We start from the raw sequence: 21,843 nt of genomic DNA, 5'->3' as shown, positions 1-21,843 counted from the left end.
ATATGGAAAGAAAATGTTTCTCATGGATTTTATATATAGCAAAACTAACAGAGTATAGACAAACCTGCATGAACACACAGGAACTCACAAAATACTGTTCCCATGAGGCCTTCCAGGGGAACCTGATTTGAGACAATGACCTAAGCCCATGAGGATGAGGAAGAGTAAGAGGTGAAAAGGTCTCCTGAAGGCAAACAGCTGAACTGTTGCATCAAAGTGCTTAGGAATGACAGAAACCTCATTCCCAATGGCCATCATGACCAGATCCATGAAGCACTGCCTGCCATGACGGGCTGCCAAAAGCTAGAAATGCCAGATTCTTCGGAATCAAAGGTACAATTATGGGTCAGAGCATCTGCAGTTATGCCCTCTCTGTTAAATCACCACTCTCCCTCTCAAGCGTTTACATTAAAAAAAAAACAAAACCCACACGCAGTATGGGCGTTAACACAAAGTAAACAAATTCAAATGCCAGCTCAACCACTTTCTGTGCCACCCTGACCTAATTATTTAATTTCCTCAGAGCCGTGACGCATTCATCTAAGAGAGGAAGAGTAATAAAACACCTGTATCATAGAGCAGCTGTAGTAACCAAATGAGATAGTGCAGGTTAACTGCACGGTCAGTCCCTGGCATAATGTAAGTGCTTCATTAAAAGTATTAGCTATTATTACCATTATAATTCACAAATCATACTTTAGTCTATCATAAGCACTCTAACATATAAATTAAATCAGATATACTGAAATTTTAAAAAAGTATAGTTTATATCCCAGATCAATAATATATAAATTGACATGAGAAACTATTTGATATAAGAGAATTATTGCCCTAATATACTGATGTCTCAAGTTTTTCCAACTAGGCTGAACTATACTATTTAAATATTCTTTAAGTGCTTTTTTCATTTCTGAAATCCTTTCAATGACTTCTGAAACCAGCAAACCATAAAAAAATTTTTTAATAAACTATATATTATCAGAACATTTCAGTTGATATATACACACACGTTTACTTCTATTTCTGATGTAATAACAACCACTGCATTTATCTGAATTACCTTCTCATACGGATAACTCCCTGTCAGCGCACATGAAGAGGTAACATCAGTGTTAGCTTTACTGTCAAAAATCAGGTCAAGCTCACTTCACTATGAAAACCTGGGATTAGAGTCCAATCCATAAAGTTCCATTCTGTGGCCCAACTTATCCTTGTTGCTGAAGACCTCTGGCTGCTGCTGTTTTATGTATAATAAAATGTACCCATTTTATATATACAGTTTGATGAGCTGTGACAAGCATATACACTTGAGTAACCACCGCTATATACAATAAAGGTACAGAACATTTTTACCTCACCAAAAAGTTCCTCTGTGCCCCTGTGAGGATAATCCCCCCATCACCTCTAGACTTAGGTAAACACTCATCTGCTGTCAGGGTGCTTCAGCCTTTTCTAAAATTTTATGTACACAGAATCATAGTACATACTCCTTTGCATCTGGCCTCTTTCACTTAGCATGTTTCAGAGATCCATCCACATTGTCGTTACATTAGTTTCTTTTAATTGCTTCCTTGGCTTTTGAAAATTTTCAGCCCTAACAGACTTGAAAAAAGGCTGAGGCAAAGCCCAAAGAAACTAGTTTAGGCCAGTATAAAGAACACACTACCAGGTACCTGCATGTGTCCATTAAAAGCTTGATATTACAAGGTAAAAGCATTTTCCCTTTGAACCCTAAGACTATAATTTTCGGCTCATGTTGCTAAAATCAGAAGTTGCTCATGTCCTACCTGTATTTGACTACCTGAATAATGAAACAAGAGCTAAAGGTAGCTTGGACTTTGTCATGATTTTATATTTGTTCATTTTACTCCATGACTGACTTCAAACATACTGACAGAAATGACCTTTCTTAACTCCAGCAAAGCAGCTCAGGAATAACGTAACTGCTCTTCCTAATTCCAAAGGTTTTTCAATTAGCAATGACAATAAAGTAAGTTCAGGGCTATATGATTTAACTTCCAATTGTTCTTTGTCTTCCCCTCTATCCTAAATAAATGACTTCAGGCTATAAAAGTAGAAGAAAAAAAAAATCCGACAGCAAAGGTTTCAAGAAGTTTTTGGAGAAATTTTCATTTGTAGGTTGGGTTATATAATCCTTTTAGTGATCTATTTATGAGAAGTTAGTGAGGTGGAATAGATAAGACTCTAAAGTACAGTCATAGTCCTAATATCCACCAAAGTGAATTTACTTTACCCTGGAGCACGGTTAGATTATGAACAACTTATCTAGACTGTTTCACATAATATTCCTGGCAAAAACAACTCAAACACTGATGTTTTGCTTGGTAGAATCAGCTCCCATTTAAAAGACTTACTAGTTCATACATACAACAGTCTGGTCCTAATAAACTGTGGAAAGCTCTTAAAGAGATGGGATTACCAAACCATCTTGCCTGTCTCCTGAGAACTCCTGAGCGCATAATGAGAAATGCCAGGCTGAATGAGTTACAAGCTGGAATCAAGACAGGCAAGAGAAACATCAACAACCTCAGATATATGGATACCACTCTAAAGGCAGAAAACCAAGAGGAACTAAAGAGCCTCTTGATGAAGGTGGAGGAGGAGACTGAAAGAGTTGGCTTAATACTAAATACTAAAAAAAACCAAAAACTAAGATCATGGCATCCGGCCCCATTAGTTCATGGCAAATAGAGGGGGAAAAGGTAGAAGTAGTGACAGATTTCCTTTTCTTGGGCTCTAAAATCACAGTGGATGGTGACTGCAACCATGAAATCAGAGGATGTTTGCTTCTTGGCAGGAAAGCTATGACAAACCTAGACAATGTGTTGAAAAGCAGAGACACTACTCTGCCGACAAAGGTCCATGTAAGTCAAGGCTATGGTCTTCTCAGTGGTCATGTAAGGTTGTGAGAGCTGGACTGTAAAGAAGGGAGCGGGCCAAAGAATTGATGCCTTCAAACTGTGGTGCTGGAGAAGACTCCTGAGAGTCCCTTGGACAGCAAGTAGATCAAACCAGTCAATCTTAAAGGAAATCAACCCTGAATATTCATAGGAAGGACTTATGCTGAAGCTGAAGCTCCAATATTTTGGCCGTCTGATGCGAACAGCTGACAAACTGGAAATGTCCCTGATGCTGGCAAAGATTGAAGGCAGAAGGAGAAGAGAGCGTCAGAAGTTGAGATGGCTGGATGGCATCACTGATGCAATGGATGTGAATTTGGGCAAACTTTAGGAGATGAGGAGGGACAGGGAGGCCTGGCATACAGAAGTTCATGGGATCGCAAAGAGGTGGACACGACTGGGCGACTGAACAATGACTGGTCCTAAAAAGGAGGCTTCGCAAGATAAGCTACTTTGTGACACTTCACGCTACTGAAAATGCCACCCTTTCTGAAACTCTTGACACTTCTGTTGACTCTGAAAACACTCAAATTCAAAATACAACCATTCATGTTCATTCTTTTTCCTTCAGCTTCCTAAATTCAAGAGGGAATTGGGCCCCCCAAAACATGAAGTAGTCTTCAACCCAAAACACAGTATCTGTCCTCTGATCCAATCTCACTGCTTCAGCTATCACTCCTAGGTTGACTTCTGAGGTGAATTTTAGTGCAGATTTTAATGAAAATATGTTTGCACATATTTCTTCAAACATAACCAAAATCTTCATCTCTGCCACCAAAACACCTTCATATCCCAAACTACTATCTGTATTAACTACCTGTTAATCTACCTATTTGTAATCCTTCTTTTTTATTAACTGGGGCTAGAAACCATAAACCTTTTATATAAATTCAACTACTTCAACACCTCATCCCACCACATTTTCCATTTAAGTGTATCACTTACCCTCCAATCTTAAGCCTTTAATATAACCTGTTCTCTGGATTATCTCACAGCTTCCTAATTGGTCTCCCTGACTTCATCTCCCCTTCCTTCCATCCACTTTCCATATTACTACCAATTTGATTTCCTTAAAACATACCTTAACTGTCCCAAAAAAATACAGTTTCTTCCCACTTCCCAACTAAAATTAAGTATGAAATATCCAGTCTGGAACCTTCTTCTCTAATCTGCCTGCTGAGGACTTACACAGATCAAGTATATCATGCTTATTCCTACCTCATGGTCAATTTGCCCTACCTTCTTTAACTAAGACAACCAGATCATTCAGGGTAACTATGAAATAATACTTCCTTGATGCTTTCTCCAACCCTTCATTCCACCATCTCACCATTCTTATACAATCATCCATATTCCTTTTAACATTTTTGCCTTTCTTATCTCCTCTCATATCCTAACTTGTGACCCTGGCAACTAACAGGGGTTGAGTAAAAAAATGTATTAAGTTAAAAGATACTCCTGTGATACTCCTGTAAGAAAAGATTCCAAGGTAGCCATTCTAACATTCATAAAAATATTTTATCAAAAGACTAACTAACCCCTGTCATCTATTGTAGCATTTATAAAGTACAAGCAGTTCTGGATTTTCAGCAAATTTACTTTTGGTGTTTCACATTTAAGGTGTTAGTCGCTCAGTCATGTCCAACTCTTTGCAACCCCATGGACTGTATGTAGCCGGTCAGGTTCCACTGTCCCTGGGATTCTCCAGGCAAGAATACTGGTGTGGGTTGCCATTTCCTTCTCCAGGGGATCTTCACATTTAAAGCACCCAGTCAATTACACCCACTTAACTGCAGACAGAGGGCATGCTAATGAATTTGTCACCTGGTTTTTTTTTCAGATGCAGCATATAAAGAAGCCTCAAGTCCCTACCTCAGTGGAGCCCTATAGCCTTTTTCCCCCCCCAGGGTTCAAATATTTTATTGATTATGTGATTATGTGTCTCTCAAATCTCCTTTAACATTCCCACTCTATCTCCATTTATGTTTGCAGCTTTTTTTTTTCCCCCGAATTATTTTTTTTTTGAGAACATCTTTAACTCTAGACCAGAATCCATTCAGGCTAGTTCTTCCTAGAGTCCTTGAGGTTACAGTTAAGCAAAGAAGAAGCAAGACTAAAAGATTAAGCTGGACAAAGGAAAGGAAAAGAAATACAAAGGATTATTTAGGTGTAAAGCAATCACCCCATCCCCCTTTTCTCCCTCATACGTGCTAAGTCACTTCGGTCGTGTCCAACTCTTTGCGACCCTATTGACTGTAGACTGTGCCAGGCTCCTCTGTCCATGGGATTCTCCAGCCAAGAATACTGGAGTGGGTAGCCATGCCCTCCTCCAGAGGATCTTCCCAACCCAGGCATCACACTTGCGTCTTTTCTATCTCCCACATTGGTAGGCGGGTTCTTTAGCACTAGCACCACCTGATAAGCGTTCAAATACTACTCTTCCGAGCATCCACTTCAATCCAAATATTTTTGGAGTCATTTGAAAACTAGCTTTATGTTAAAATGTTTAATGTGAAAAAAAAAAAAAAGTTTAATGTGTCCTTTTATAGAGACACTTATCTAATTAATCTGTAAAAACTCTGAAAACACAATTGACAAAATTACCAGCATTCTAGTGGCAAAGTATACCCATATTTACACCTATAAAATTTTGTCATTAAGAAAAAAACCAGGAAAATAGAAAATAGGGCAAATGAAAACAGTAAATACACAGAAGGGGAAATTTAAATGGCCAATAAACATATGAGGATGTTCACCCTCACAAATAACAGGAAATACAAAATTAAAGTTATAATGAAATATGGCGGGGGCGGGGGGGGGGGGGGGTGATTCTTAGTCCCGAATGGAGACTTAGTCCCGATGCGGAGCTGTGCTAACAGCTACTAACCACTGATGACTAGTGAGAATCTGAAGTGTGGCTAACCCAAATTGAGACGTGCTGTTAAATATAAAATATATGCCACATTTTTATGATTTACTAGAAAAGAGAATGCAAAAATATCATTAATTTTATTGTTTATATACTGAAATGTTATTTTTTATATAATGATTAAATAAAATACATCACTGAAACTGACTTCACCTTTTTTGTTAATGTAATGACTAGAAAATTTTAAGTTACATGTATGACCAACATTATATTTATATAAGGCAGCACTGACATTGACATGAAATGAACTGAAAGTTGCTCGGTCATGTCCGACTCTTTGTGACCCCATGGACCATACAAAACTCTCCAGGCCAGAATACTGGAGTGGGTAGCATTTCCCTTCTCCAGGGGATCATCCCAACCCAGGGACCGAAACCAGGTCTCCTGCATCACAGGCAGACTCTTTACCAGCTGAGCCACCAGGGAAGCCCTAGAGCAACAGAAACCGGAGTTTTATATCCCACTGGCCAGAGTACAAATTGGTGCAGCCACTTTGGAGAGAACTTGGGAAATATCTAGGTAGGTTATAAGATAAGAATAACCTACAATTTAGCAACTATACTCCTAACTTTGTTTTCTAGAGAAACTTTAACAGATATATATAAAAAGATGTAATTTATGTTTCGGCACAATTGTATACATATGCAAAGTAATCCCAAATGTTCATGCTTAGACATTAGACAAATGTGTTATAATCACACAATGGGATACAATGCAACACTATTTAAAACGAGGACTAGATCAACAAGGAAGAACTCTGCAGAAATGTTAAGTTAAAAAAGGTTAATTGTATAAAAAGACATTCCATATATAATTATATACAGAAACTACAAAATCTCTTAAAACAGTTCTATATGTTAGTTACACACAGATACATATATACATGGAAATTGTATATGCAAGAGAAGGCACAACATTCAAGACAGTGGGAAGGAAAGGATGGTATCCAGGAAGACTATAGAAGGGCTTCAACTGTATCAGTAATGTTCTACATCGTAAACTAAAGCTGCACAGTGGGTACTTTGGGGTTCTTCATTCTATGTCTGAAATATTCATTTTTTAACATATGATTTCATATACTATGTATAGGACCATAACCAGATATACTTTATGCTTTGGGGGGACATAAGCAAAAACTTCACAATTTCAACCATGTGAAAAGCAATTATACCTTGAATAATACATCAGGATGCAGGAGAGGCAACATATAAACACCAGATTTATACCACTACTAACAACATGATGAGAAAAAGGAGAATACAAACCAGGGGGTCAGCAAACTTATTCTATAAAGCACCAAACAGTAAATATGTGGAGCTCTGCAGGGCCATATGGTTTGTGTCACAGCTACTCAACTCTGCCACTGTAGTGGGAAAGTAGGGAAACAGTATGTAAACAAATGAGCATGGCTGTGTTCCAATAAAACTTTATTTATGGAATCAGGCAGCAAACCAAATTTGGCCAGTAAGCTATGGTTTGGTAATCCCTGTTCAGATCTATCTTTTAAAAAGATATCAATAAACCCATTAAGTCAAAGTCTGAAGGAGAAAGATTTCTACAGTAACAAAATATGCCATGAATTACCTGGTAATCTCAAAAGAGAAAATGTTTCTTGTCCAGGGAGGCATTGAACAATCACCACCTTAACCCAGCCATCAAACTTAGCACCACAAATAGTGCCGCCAATCATTCTGTAATACTTCGTGACGTGATGTAACACAAAGCAGCATCACCTATGAAGTATCATGGCCAAATGTTTAACCTGAACCTAACACAGTCTTCAGTGAAGTTTTAAACAATTTTCAAAGAAACAATCAGAGAAATTCTGAATACTGGACATTTTACAAAATAATTGGTCTCTTCAGAAACTCACTTTTTAAAACTAGTGCTTAAATTTAAAAGAGAATTGAGATACAACAGCAAATGCAATGTAATGCAAGATCCTTCACTAAACCTTGGTGTGGAGAAGAAAAAACCTACAGAAGACATTCTGACTGAGGATTACATGACTTCTAGGGATTAGATAACCATGCTATGCATGATATAAGTATATTTTAAGTATAAAGGAAATGTCATTTTTTGGAAATTCATACTTAAGTATTTACGGGTGAAATGACATGATGTTTCTAATATATTTTTAAACGGTTCAGCAAGATTATGGATGAAGCAAATATGGCAAAAATATAAAATACCACTGAATTTAGCTGGTGGTATATGGGGGCTTCCCTGGTGGCTCAGACAGTAAAGAAACCACCTGCAGTGCGGGAGACCCGGGTTTGATCCCTGGGTCGGGAAGATCCCCTGGAGGAGGGAATGGCAACCTACCCCAGCATTCTTGCCTGGAGAATTCCATGCACAGAGGAGCCTGGGCAGGTTACAGTCCCGTGGGGTCGAAAAGAGTTGGACACGACTGAGCAACTTTCACTTTCACATGGGAACTCAGTGTACTGTTACAATATTCCATAGGATTAAAAATTTCCATAATACAAAGGCCAAAATGAGATGGGAGTATATATTTATTACATTTTTTCATCGATCTCCTCTGCAAATATTAGTCTTAAGTTTCAGTAAAAGTTCTTAAGGTTGTAAACTTTCCTAAAGTTCACAACCCTGATGCTTTTCCTTTTAAGCATCTGATTTCCAAAAGTGAGAACAAAGCAAATTACAAGGTAAGACAATCTAATTATACTGCCATTTGACTTTTTATACATTTCATAAGGATTCTTAATATATAAAATACACTTCAGTTCAGTCGCGTCCAACTCTTTGCGACCCCATGGACAGCAGCAGGCCTCCCTGGCTATCACCAAATCCTGGAGTTTACTCAAACTCATGTCCATTGAGTCGGTGGTGCCACCCAACCATCTCATCCTCTGTTGTCCCTTTCTCCTCCCGCCTTCAATCTTTCCCAGCATCAGGGTCTTTTCCAGTGAGTCACTTCTTCGCATCAGGTGGCCAAAGTATTGGAGTTTCAGCTTCAGCATCAGTCCTTCCAATAAAATACACTTAGTTCCTTTATAGCATCTTTACTTTTCACCATGTATGACAATTCATATACACAGTTACTCCCTTCCTCATCCCACACACGGCAGACTGATAATCTTTGTCCCCCAAAGTATCACATGGCAGACTGGTAATCTTTGTCCCCCAAAGTATCTAACGATAGCAGACACTATTTATGTACTAAACAAAAACTGAAGAGCAGGAAATCTGTGTTCATACCTTTAACACATTAAGCATCAAGTTCTTGAGAAGGAATGCAAACCTTCCTTCCCTCTTCTTACTCTATCCTCCTCCCCCTAAAAGATATTGTTTTTGTGGGAAAATGTATTCAACAAATGTTTATATAATAGAGATAAATGGATAAATCTCCACACAAAACATAGTTATCTTTATGTAGCTTACACTTTGGAAGAAAATGACAATCTTAAAACTGAGCTCTAAATTTAAGAATCAAAAGGACCTCAAGACATCATATGGTCCAGCTCTCTACCTTAACTCAAAAACATTACAGTCCAGATTAAGGCCACTGAATCCAAGAAAGAATATATAACTCACAAAGTCACAAAATCATTAAAAGGTTCAGCAGGAATCTCAAACAGGGCCTTCCGCCTTCTGATTTACCAATATCATTTAGAAGCTGTAGTAATAGCAGTTATAGCAATAAGAGAAAGCACTCAAATTATAACATTCCAAGGCTCCATGGTAACGACTTCACATGGAATAGTCCAACTCAACAATTTTATGAAATATCCTCACTGTACGAAAGAGAAAACTGAGGCTTGGAAACATTAAGTAATTGCTTTAAGTTATCCCATCTATAGAATGGTGGAAGAGGGATTCAGATTTAAGCATTCTGACTTTATAGAGTCTATGCTTCCTATCACCTTCCTTCCTTTGGAAATCTTTCCAAGAAACATAACCCCTATTAGTACAAAGGTTTCTTACACTTAATACACACCTACAAACATATACAAGTTAACAGTGCCAAGCATCGGACAGCATTACCTAAAAGCATAGAGTAGCAAAAACTCAGAAATACGTATCTAAATCTTTTGCAAAGATGCCTCACACACATTTGTGAAAGTCATTCTCATCTAGTTCTGTGGATGTAGACCAGTTTTCATTCTTAAGTGACTTAAGAATTTTACCATTACCAGAGGCATTACTTTCAAATAACAGAGTTAAGGCCTAAAAACACTCTTAACAGCATCACTGTTTGGTCAGCACCTCTGACCATCTCTGAAATATAGTCCTGAAGCTACTGCTTATCCAGCATCTCCCAAACTTTGGTACAAATATTACACACCAACTAACCATCACACTTATTTTTACCTTGTTAGTTTTCAGCCCCCTTAAATCCCAGGATCAATGTTATTCTAACCAGCTATCATTAACTATGCATCTCTACTCCTTTATATTCAATACCTTATACCTGACTCCATAACAGCCATGTAATTAATATATATCCAAACAAAAACAGAAAACCTACCTACATGAATTCCACTCTATAGGATGGTCATAAAGTCTGAAAACATAGGTATTATGTTAACATATTCTATAACATCAATAAACCATTTACTGTGTATGGTTTTTTACTGTTGTTTCCAGATTTGGTGGCCAACCTGTACTTAAAAAAAAGCAAGTAAGCAAAGACAGAGGCAGAAAGAGCAACATAAATCAAAAGCCCAACAGCAAATAAACTGAACTAAAATACAAACCTATCACTGAGAAAAAGACTCAAGATGTTAAGAGTAATACCATCTTAAATCATCACTAATCCTTAGAAGCCTCTACTTCCCTTACAAACAAGTCAGATTTTATAAAACAAAAACAAAATGAAAGTATAACTGAATCTACTATGTCTTAAGCTAAAAGTTACTATTTCACTTTCACATTCTGATTCAAAACACTCCAGAACAGTTGAATAGAAAGAAGCTAAACTCAATTTCCTTACATTTAGGACCTAGAATCACCAACACCTTAATTAAGTTCTGAATTATATAAACAAACCCAATTATAAAAGATAATTTTAGAAATCAAGTAAGGTTATTTTTGTTTCATTTTTCAGTCTAAAATATAGACACTCAAAGATGTCCAGATGTTGAACAGCTTAATGAACCTTGTCTGAATTACAGCCTTAAATTTAACATATTCAAAAGTTCAAGTTCTGCACATCGGAGTTTTGATAAAAGTGATAAATACAGTTACAAAAATACACTAAAAGTGAAACCAGTACTCTGAAGGCTTATTCGGGTGTTATAAAGGGAGTCTCTTAGGTCATGAATGGAACTAGTGTTCATTTTCATATTGGAGCACTGAAATAAACACAAGTTGATTTGCTTTAAAATAAAAAAATCAATCTCAATTCACTGCAGCAAGCAAGATCACATGAGACTCTGACGGAATGACTCATAAATGAGAGCAAAAAACAATTATGCATTAAAACAAAAACAAGCATCAAAGATCTCTCATGCTTATCTTTAAAAGTGTGCAATGTTTTGTGTAAACTCAAGAAGAGACTTCTTTACCAAACTGGATCATCACTAAAACAAGCTATAAACAGAAAGTAGAAAACTAAGCACCTGCTTCATCTCTTAAGTGCAACAGGACATCATCATGCAGAAACTTACAAGGCAGGAAAACAAAGGCACAACTTCAAGTAATACATAAACAACTATGGAATTAAGGGATGCAGTTCGATATATGGGGCAATTTGAGAACAATAAACTAAGAGATGGATTGACTCCATGAGCTAACCTCAACAGAACTGTTAACTAACTAGAGACAGATTAGCAGTCACAAATCAGTGACAGTATTTCAGACACTACTGGCCAACCACTAATCTTTCAACTATGTTCACAAAAGAAGAGAAAAAGGAAAGGGGTCTTTTTCAAACACAAATAAGAACATATATTTTATAGGAACATCCCAAGTTACTTTAACTAGACTTGTTAAAAGCCCTGTTTACCCTTCTCCCACTATTCAATCTTCTCTCCCATTCTCCTGTCCAAGAACTCCCCTATCCAAGATTGGACAGTAAATGGTGTTTTCCCCAGCTTCCCACATGCCTAATGTAGGAATCACTTTTTTTTTTTTATCTTTGGCTCACATTTTAATCTTAGGTACAACACTATTTCCCCCTTCCTACTTCCTCTTTTCATATTCCAGTTTTTGTCCAGTTATAGAAAACCTCCTCTTCCTTCTTTCTTGTTAAAAATAGTAAAGCTCTAATCACAGCTTTTAAGCAAAGTGTAGAAAACATCACACATGCCAAATCCCACTCATAATTCAAGTCATCCACAAAGGAAGCACAGTTGTAAACTAAGGAAGAGTTTGTCATCAGAACGTAAGATCTCTGCGGGCAAGGATTTTGTCTGTTTTGTTGGGACTCCTGCCTGGAAAGTAGAAAATGGCAACCCACTCCAGTATTTTTGCCTGGAAAACTCCATGGACAGAGCAGTCTGGCAGGCTGCAGTCCACGGGGTTGCATAGAGTCAGACAGCAGTGAGCGCACACACGAGCGCAGGGGAGCCTACAGACTAGATACTATTAACGTCTACCAATTTTTTTACTTCTCACTGGCTTGGTAACCTAAAGTAAGTAAAAGCAACAGGAAGCTCCTCAAATCTAAATTTTATCTCCCTTACATTCTATCTTTTTAGAGTTGCTTTATTTCCTCTTTAAGAGACTAAGAAGGGCCACCTGTGTTCAATAGATAACGCCAGTTCGTTAACTCAAGTATTGTTTTAATCTGAAGAAGGAAAAACTCTCTGCCAAGTTTAAGCACCTACGAGTTATATGAACACTCTTAGATTCTCCTGCTCATAAGAATATCTATTAACCATCCCTTTTCAAGGTTAGGAGTGCAGATATATACCTACATCAAGAAAATGCCATTATATTTAAGAATCAGTAACATTACTCTCAAGCTTTTAAAAGTGCTTTGAAATCCTTCAGAACTTCACAAATTTATCAAACCTATTTCTCAGGTATGTACTACTTATCAAACAAAATCCATACACCTGGTTTTTTTCTTGTATAATAAATTCAATTATACCTAATGACATAACTACATTTGACAAGTTTTCCATGAAAAGGTTTTTCATGTTTTTCATACAAATGCACTTTTCATTTACCAGCAATTTTGAAGTAGAGGTCATTCTACAGAGATTAAAAGCAGAGCCAGACAGACACAGGTCTGACCCTTCCTAAATGACTATCAGTAATTGGTCCCATCTCTAAAAGTGAGACAAGTTCCTTAATATTAAATAGAAATCTTCCAATGTTTCTCTCTCCTCTAAACATCAGACCATGTTTTAATATCTTCTTTTGTTCAAAAGCATGCAAAGCACGTTTTCCAACTAGTAGTATGTCTCTAAACTTTAAGATCTTTAATTTTCAAGAAATCAATTTAAAGCCAATAAACATAATCTTGATATTTCAACATACTCCAAAAGAAAACTCTGAATCCATTTTCACATAAGTTTACCATTATACTTATTAAGTCATAAAAGCTTTAAATTGGCAAACTATGCTTTAAATGTTACAAACCAATTAAATGTTTAATTATAAGAAGTTAAAATGCTACACTTGACTGTTAAACCACTGGGTTCCAAAGTTAAATAAGTTATTATGAAGTGTACATATGTTACGGTATAGAAGATGTGGTCAGAAGCTAGCTGTAGAAAAAGAAAAAAACTTGAGAAATTCTGTATCATGACAACTATAATTCAGAGCAAAATGTTTATGTCTGTTATTAACATTAAGGGTAGAAATAAAACACTCTGAAAACTGGAAAAAAAAAAAAAAAGGTATAAGCTACCATATGTACTTGTTTCCTAGGTTGTTAGATGATATTAAAAACTGAATCTCAAAATCATCATAAAGTCTGATAAACGAAACTACAGTAGACAGACTACACTTTTGAAAGTTTTTAGCAAGAATTCAGTGAAGACTTATTTTCATAACACTGATTCGACTACTTGATCAAATCATTCTAAATGGTGGTGGTTTGGGGACAAACCAGAGAAAACGCTGAAAAGTGTAACTCAAGTCAAATATACACAAGGAGGTCAAATCACCTTAGAAATATTTCATTTGAAAAAAGATTCCAAAATGGCTAATCAGAGATATCAGCATACTTAAATTAGTTTAAAACACTGAAAGTTATTTTATTTTAAATCAAAGTTTTGATGTAAAGAAGTACCTAAAACAAGAATAAAATTAAATGGATATTGAACTCCATGTATCTTTTTCTTCACCTATACTTGTGAGGTCAGCTGCTAGAAGCTGATGACAAGCTCTGTCATTCTGTAAATTTTATTATGACAATCAAAGCAAAAACTATAAAAATCAATACTTCCCAATCTACAATATTTTATCTTGACTGTTAAGTTTGAGCACAGGTCAGCAAGATGGGTGGTAATCTAGATTACACTTCTGAGGTTTTCTCAATTTCCCGGAATCTTATCTCAAATTCCCAATTAATCAATCCTCCTAATTCACAATTCTGATAGAATATATAAAATACATTCTAAAATAAAACATTAAAGTTGCTAAAATAAATTCAGTATTTAGTTTCAATCCAAATTCTGAAATTAGCTAAGGAAAAAATTAAACAATCAGCTACAGTGTGAAAAAAAATCACTGAAAATCTGTATTTCCCCCAAATCCTCTTACTGCTCACTGTAATTTTAAAACAAGTATTAATTGAAAATTTTGGAGTTTGAAAAACTTGTAACTCTTAGAACTCTGAAACTCAGTTTTTTGTCAACTAGTTTCTGCTTAAAATCAGTGAACTGTAACAGTCATATTTCACAGAAAAGTAAAATACTATGAGTTTTATTATAATAAATTAATTTTATTCACACTATTAATATCTTATGAAGAACTATTGTAGAGTTAGGGTCATACTATTTTATTACTTTCTATGTTATATGTCAAAAAATATTTCTAAATAATTACATGTAGTATACAAATATTCATATTCATATATGTAGACAAAATGTGTAACTAACACCAATGAGTTCGTGTGTGTGTCTGTGTTAAGGGGGAACATTCACTCCCAGTATCATGTGTAATAAATGTTTACCAATCCACCTACAAGGACATGTTTGCAATTCTTCCATTACAGGCTCAGCCAATTTTTAATGAAACACTAAGACTGCTAAACAATCCAATGGCAAATTCTACTCTTCCATGAATGCCAAGAGAGAGTCTATCCACACAACATTTTAATTCAAAGGACTCCATAAAAAAATTGTGTAAGAAAATAAACTGTCAATGAGAGCCACTTTTTCTGACCTTGTCAAGTTGTGAACTGAGGTGCTCTTATTTTAGACACTATCCCACTTCTTCAAATGATGTACTCTTAAAGGATTTGATAATTACATGTGAATTACTAACAAAAAATAGTATTTACTGACCTAGCAGACAAATTGAAAAGGCTTTCACTTATTCCTCAAGTCTTTACAGAAAATCAGACACCCAGTATAAGAAAACAGGTGTTGAAAGCTCTGTTGGTCACATTTAAGAGAAGAATCACAACATGATCAAATCTAAAGGATAACATCCAAGAAACTGGAAATCTTAACAGTTATGAAAGATTAAATAAAAATACTATTATTCCATATTGACAATGCAACATAAAGAAACACTGCAGAAACTGTGGTAAGAGTTTGAGAGCAAAAATAAATGATGAGAAAACACCAACGACCATTAAAAAAAATAGACAAAGAAGCCACTGAGAGAAAGCAGCACAGTAAAAATCAGGATTATCCCTGAAAATCTGTTGACTAACAAAATCTGTTCAAATACTAAATAAAAGTGCTATTGAAACAACCCATTGTCCATTTAAGAAGCTTACAAAATTATTCCTTTAATAAATTATCACTATTCAATAGTGTAATTTTAACTATATTTTTTAAAAGGCTGTACACTTGGAAAAAACTACTATAATAATAATTAGACCTGTTTATTTAGAAATGCACTATTTAAAAGTAGGCCAACAATAGTAACTTTGCTATTGCACAACAGAAAAAGTAAATGAAATAACGTCCATTAAGCATTCAGTGTTGGTGGCATACTTTTCCATCCACTGGAACATACTGGCTTGCACTATCTACCCTGAACAATTTACCACTTCTACATCCATGCAGTAGCGCAAATAAAATGAGTTCCTGTGTTAATCCCGCAATAAACCTCGGTACTTCTCACATCACAGGAGTTGTAAACGATTGTTAACCGAAAAAGAATGTTTTTCCTAAAATAGCTACATAACACTGAGACTACTCAAATTCCTAAATAATCCTTTTTACAAGACTCCCGCCAACTTTATTTTGATACATTAAACATGTGGAGCCTATTTTAAAGGGTAGTTAGCAGTCCCTTCATCAAAACAGCTTCCTAGTTGTTGTTATGTCTTCTTTCTAAAGTTTCCAAGTTGTTTTTAAGCCAACTTGAATACTGATGAATGTGAGTCGCTATTAAACGCTTAAAATGGGCAAATGTTCTAGAGCTAGTCAATCTGACATTGGAGGTCATGCAACTTGAAAAATGAAATACTACTTCCAACACTCACTGAGCTCTTCATTTTTAAAAGAACCTCAGGGCTATTTCCACACTCTGTATTTAAAAACACAATTTTTTAAAAAGGATGTTAGGCTCGGTTAATTAAGAAACTGATCTGCCGCTTAAAACTGTTGAGTCTATTATTAATGGGCCTCTGGTAGATATGGAATACTGACGATAGTAGCTTCACTGGTAAAAAGATAGACATCCGAAAAGGACTGCTGGGCAAAGCAGGGAAGGAAGCCCGGAGTCGGCTGAGAAGAGAAAGAGAAACGACTTAAAGTCACTAAGGAAAAAGGAGGTGGTGAGACGCAGAGACAGAAGAGCGAGAAAGAAGATTTAACAAGGAAGTGAAGTGGAGCGCAAAGGGCAGAAGCTAATGAGGAAACAAATGGGAAAAGGTAGTGTTTTCATATAGGCATGCACCAGGAAGGAACGAGTTAAGGCCTGGAGTAGCCCCACTGCTTTCAGATGATAGAGATGCTCGCAGAGAACAGGAACAAGCAGTTTACTTTCAGACGTTGAAGCAAACTAAAATTCTCGGCCCCGAGCCTCTCCCAGCCTCGGACAAGCGCGGAGGCGGCGGCTGGGGAAGGGGCCTAGCCAGGAGCCAGGCCCGGCGTACCGCTCCCCCGGGCTCCGCGGCCCAATAAAAGAGACGAAGATTAGGCGGGCAGAGATCCCAGCCGAGGCTCGGCGGCACCCCGAAAACGGTCCGGGGCCTCCGAGGTGTCCGCCAGCCGTTTCCCCTTCGGCGGGTCGCTCAGCGGCCTTACCTGGGGCGAGGGAGGGAGGCGAGGTCTAGGGCGTCCGCTCGCGACCGCCGCAGAGCCCCCCTGCTGCACTCAGCCCAGGCTTCCAACGGAGGCGCAACCCTGCCTCAGCCGCCGCTTCCCGCTCGGGGTCTCGGCCACCGCCTCCGCCGCCTCCGGGGCTGTTTACACCCTCGGGCCCCGCACGCCGCCGCCGCCGCCGCTGCCGCCTTCTCTCCACCCTAGCGCCGCTGCCGATTCGGCCGCCGCCACCTCCTCCGCCGCAGCCTCGTCTCTCTGGAGCATCTTCCAGCCACCAAACCCTGAGAAACAGAGACTCCAGCCGCGCCGGCAGGAAACTCCCCCGCAACTGCTAGGGGGACGAGGCGGTCAGAGCACCGGCGGCTTTTCCGCCATTGAGCACCAGCCGCTCCGCTCCTTCTGCAACCCCCTCCCCGGACCCTGTCCTACCCCGCCCCTCGAAGAGCCCCGCCCCCGTTCCCACCCATTGGGACGCCGTGCGGCCTCTCACTGAAGCCGGTTGGCTGGCCGGCCCGTCAATCACCGCCCTCCCAGTCCGGCAGCCCCAGTACCTCCGTCCTTAGTTTTCCCCGCCCACAAGGCCCCGCCCCTGGGTTCTTAATTTCCCATTGGACACAAGTGACCATCTTCAATTGGCAAGGTTAGCTATCCATCAAACACCGCCCACTGAGTGAAACCCAACCCTTCATTACCCTTTACTTCATTCAGCCCCGCCTCTGCTATGCCTCCCAGACGTCAGGACCAACCCACGCTAACAGCCATAAGTAGAGACCGTCGTCAATCAAGTAACGCCCACCTGCGCTCTGCCTCTCAGAGCCCAGACCCTAGTGATTCACTTTTCTTATTGGCCCAAATGGTGGCCCGAACTTTCAATCATTGGCTTTCTTTACATGTCTGTCACGGAACCATTTTCCAAGTCCGTCACACCGGCTTTTTTTAAATAAACGCGCAAAAGGCGGGGAAGTATTCGAAAAGCGATTGGCTAGTCCTCCAAAACGGTCAAACCCAGAGAGTCTGTGTGGAGCCTTTTCGTTCTGCGAGGACCGTGCCCCTTTATTTTTGACCTCTAAGCCTTGCGTAAAACCCAACGCCATAAAGGAGCCAATGGGCTGTCCAATTATAGGTGTGGAGGCCTAGTCCCACCCGGAATTGCAGGGGGTTCGCTGCTGATTGGCAAACAAAGTCCTACTAGGCCCTCATTGGAAGATATAAACGCCTCTCTTAAACGTAGAGACGAGAAGGATGGCGCAGAAGAAGCGATCCTAGGAGAGGCGGTTGTTTTGCTTTAGCCAGCGGGTGGGGCGCACGCGGGAGAGGGGAACTCAGAAGGCAGGGCTCTGGGGGAGGTGGTGCGGGGAGGAGAAAGGCCCGGATGTTCCCTAACAATGAAATCATCGCCGACCAATCGGAGCAGCTGCACTGGAATACCTGCCTGACCTGTCGCCATAAGGGAATAGAAGGAGTTAGAGAGCGGGAAATTGGGGTGTCTGGAGAGGCCAAAAAGCGATGTAAGAAAATGAGACAGGTGATTTCTTCGGAAGGATTCTGTGCTGTTGCTGCTGCTGCTGCTAAGTCGCTTCAGTCGTGTCCGACTCTGTGCGACCCCATAGACGGCAGCCCACCAGCCCCCCCCCCCACCCCGTCCCTGGGATTCTCCAGGCAAGAACACTGGAGTGGGTTGCCATTTCTTTCTCCAATGCATGAAAGTGAAAAGGGAAAGTGAAGTCGCGCAATCGTGCCCACTCTTAGCGACCCCATGGACTGCAGCCTACCAGGCTCCTCCTTCCATGGGTTTTTCCAGTCAAGAGTACTGGAGTAGGGTGCCATCGCCTTCTCCCTCTGTGCTGTAAGGGGTTATTTTTATTCCTTCTAGGCCCGCACTGCCTGGCATTAAGCCCTTAGCATTTCCGTGTTTTGTTTCTTAGTCAACATTGATTTTAGAAACTCTTGGCCTAGTCTGACATTCGTTCGCTCCACGGTTATTGAGCGCCTGCTATTTGTCAGGCCCTGTACGTAGAGCTGAGGTACAAAAATAAAGTATAAGATGATGGTTGCTGTAACTGAAACATGATAGAGACGGTGATGACCAAAAGGATCTTTCCTGTAAGTTTACGGAGGAAGGCTTAATGCAGGATTAATCTAGAATGAATGATTCAATAAGAGGCTGAGAGAAGTGGAAATAATTCTTCCAGCAACTGAATTAGACTAAAAGGTGCATTCGTGCGTGCTAAGTCACTTCAGTTGTGTCTGACTTTTTATGATCCTATGAACCGTAGCTCGCCAGGCTCCTCTGTCCATGGGATTCTCCAGGCCCCTTCCTCACCTATCTATGTGATTCTGTCCATGGGATTCTCTGCTCCTTCCCCACCCCCAACAAAAAGAAAATTAAAATGTAATGAAGAAATTCTAATACCTTAAGTTCCTTTTTTTTTCCCCAATGAAAATGCCTTGAAAGAGAATTTAACCTTTGTTCATACCTTGGTGTAAATTGGTTTGGGCAGACAGTTAAGCTAAGACCCAAAACAATGTTACTCAACTTAGGTGCTGTCACTGTTTTGGGGAGAAGGGCAGATTTAAGAATAGGGTGAAAAAAAAAAATAGGGTGATTGTCCTGGTCGTCATGAGGATAGCAGAAATAAAGGCTTGATTGCCATTCAGATTTCTTAATCTACTCAAGTTTGTGTAAGGATAGTGTTTCTTACAGCCTGATGGCTAGACCACCAGCATCAGAATCACCTGGGTCCACTCACATCTCCAATAGCAGGGCCCCGGGGGATAAGATAAGTGAATTTTTAAACAATTCTCCCGGGTAGTTTTTATGCACTCCAGTGATTGAGGTAGCATAGGTAATGGAAACACTGTAAGTTAAAACTCAGTTTCCCTACTTTTGCATGTTGGGAAGAAAAATAATAAGAAACAAAGAAATAGCCCGTTTAGGTTTTGTCTTTCCCTTGTCCCCCTCATTATCAGTATGGGATCATACAGTTCTCAGGAAATTTAAAGAAATGACTTATAGAATCTATTTCTTTAAATCACACTCCTTTGCCTGACATGCCTTAGATAGGGGTAAGGGAATCTAGGATCCCAGCTTCCAAAATAGGAATCATGCTAAAGATCCTACAAGTGGAGACATCTTGGGACCCTTATCTTGGGAATCCAAGCAAGGGCATCAGAGAATTTTCTTGGTCTGCTTGATTTCCTTCTCACTTTCCCTTGGTTGGTCTCAGAATTAATACAAAGCACAATCATTTAGGTGGACTGATGATTGTCCATCATTCCTTCTTTCAATCAGGAATAAGGATGTACTTTAAAAATAAGGATGTACTGAATACTCTTCTAGGTGCTGAAAATACGACAAGGATCAAAAAGATTTTAAGTTAACTTTGTTATATACTTTACTTAATTAAAACGCTAAACTAATAGGGAAGGTCCAGGAAGATTCACAAAATTGGTGTGTATCATCGTTAACATATGATGTGTCATTGAGTATCATCACAGTGGGCTCTTTTAAAAACTAGCTATGTGGCTTTAGCTAGTAACTGAGCTCTTCAGCTAGTAAACAAGCCTCAGTTTATTCTTCTGTAAAATAGGAATCATAAAATCTTCTCCCAGAGTCAGATGAAGAGCTTTGGGCACTCTTAGTAATACAAAGCACTTCCCGACACATAATTTTAAATAGAAATAATGCTAAACATAATGTAGAAAAGGTCCCGATTTTTCCAATGTTGACTGTAGTACTCTCAAGTTCTTTTTTAAATAAGACATCAGGTATCAATTTTCTCCAAACAAATTGGATGCCCCAGTTTTGCTGGTACACTAAGCCCACCCTTGGTAATCCAGGGCTGCCTATTTCACATGACTTTTAAAGATTAAATGGGATATGGTACATAATAGCACCTAATGTAATGCTTGTCACAGTTGAATCAGACTCTTTATAGAGAAAGAAATTCTCTATAAAGAATTTTTTAGGAGAAATTTAGAAGAAATTTCATTTATTCATTCAGCATATTTATGTGCCTCTTATATGCAGATACTGTAGTCTCTGACAACGAGCTTCAGTGTCAAACTTCAAGTAGTCTCATCTGATCCACTCCGCTCTTAACCACTGAAAATAAATGTTCCACTAATAAACCTGTTTCCTTCGCTTAAGAAAAAATTCACCAGCTCCACTCTACAAATATTTACTAAGCATTCACTGTGAATCACGTGCTATGGTAGATGATGCGTATTGCTGCTTATGGAATTTGTTAACTGATATTGTGGTTATAATAAGAATTATATATTCGGTCTTTATCCCTGGTTTCTCAACGCTGCTAAAACCTTTGTAGTTTCTTGATAGGGGTAACAGGAGAATTTTTTGTGATTCATAATAAGCCCCTTTGAACCCTACCTGAATTTAAGCTAATGAGGTAGCTCCTGGAGAATGGGAGCTGGTTGCTGGAGGAATCAACCATGTAATGAGAAGGTTAGAGCTTTCAACTTGACCTCTGGTGAGGGGAGAGGAGCTGGAAATGGGCTTAATCACCAGTGGCTAATGAATTAATCAATCCTGCCTACATAATGAAGCCCCCATAAAAACCCTCGATGACAAGTTTTGGCGAGCTCCTGGGTTGCTGAACACATCAAG

At 38.9% G+C, this 21,843-nt stretch overlaps 1 protein-coding gene across 3 annotated transcripts in view; it reads right to left on the bottom strand.

Moving 5' to 3' along the window:
- The window catches only part of PPM1B (protein phosphatase, Mg2+/Mn2+ dependent 1B), a 79,718-nt gene extending 62,078 nt beyond the window's left edge, over positions 1-17,640 (bottom strand). For 2 of the 3 annotated variants that reach the window (XM_043468455.1, XM_043468457.1), the window contains exon 1: positions 17,199-17,640. The gene's annotated coding sequence lies outside the window, so the exon portion shown is untranslated. The remainder of the gene's footprint in view (positions 1-17,198) is intronic. The other variant, XM_043468456.1, reaches the window with a different exon arrangement.
- Positions 17,641-21,843: the final 4,203 nt, after the last annotated feature.

Source organism: Cervus canadensis, chromosome 5, assembly GCF_019320065.1.
Source record: "Cervus canadensis isolate Bull #8, Minnesota chromosome 5, ASM1932006v1, whole genome shotgun sequence".
In the NCBI taxonomy this organism is placed as follows: domain Eukaryota; kingdom Metazoa; phylum Chordata; class Mammalia; order Artiodactyla; family Cervidae; genus Cervus; species Cervus canadensis.
This window is presented reverse-complemented; position numbering and strand designations above follow the sequence as displayed.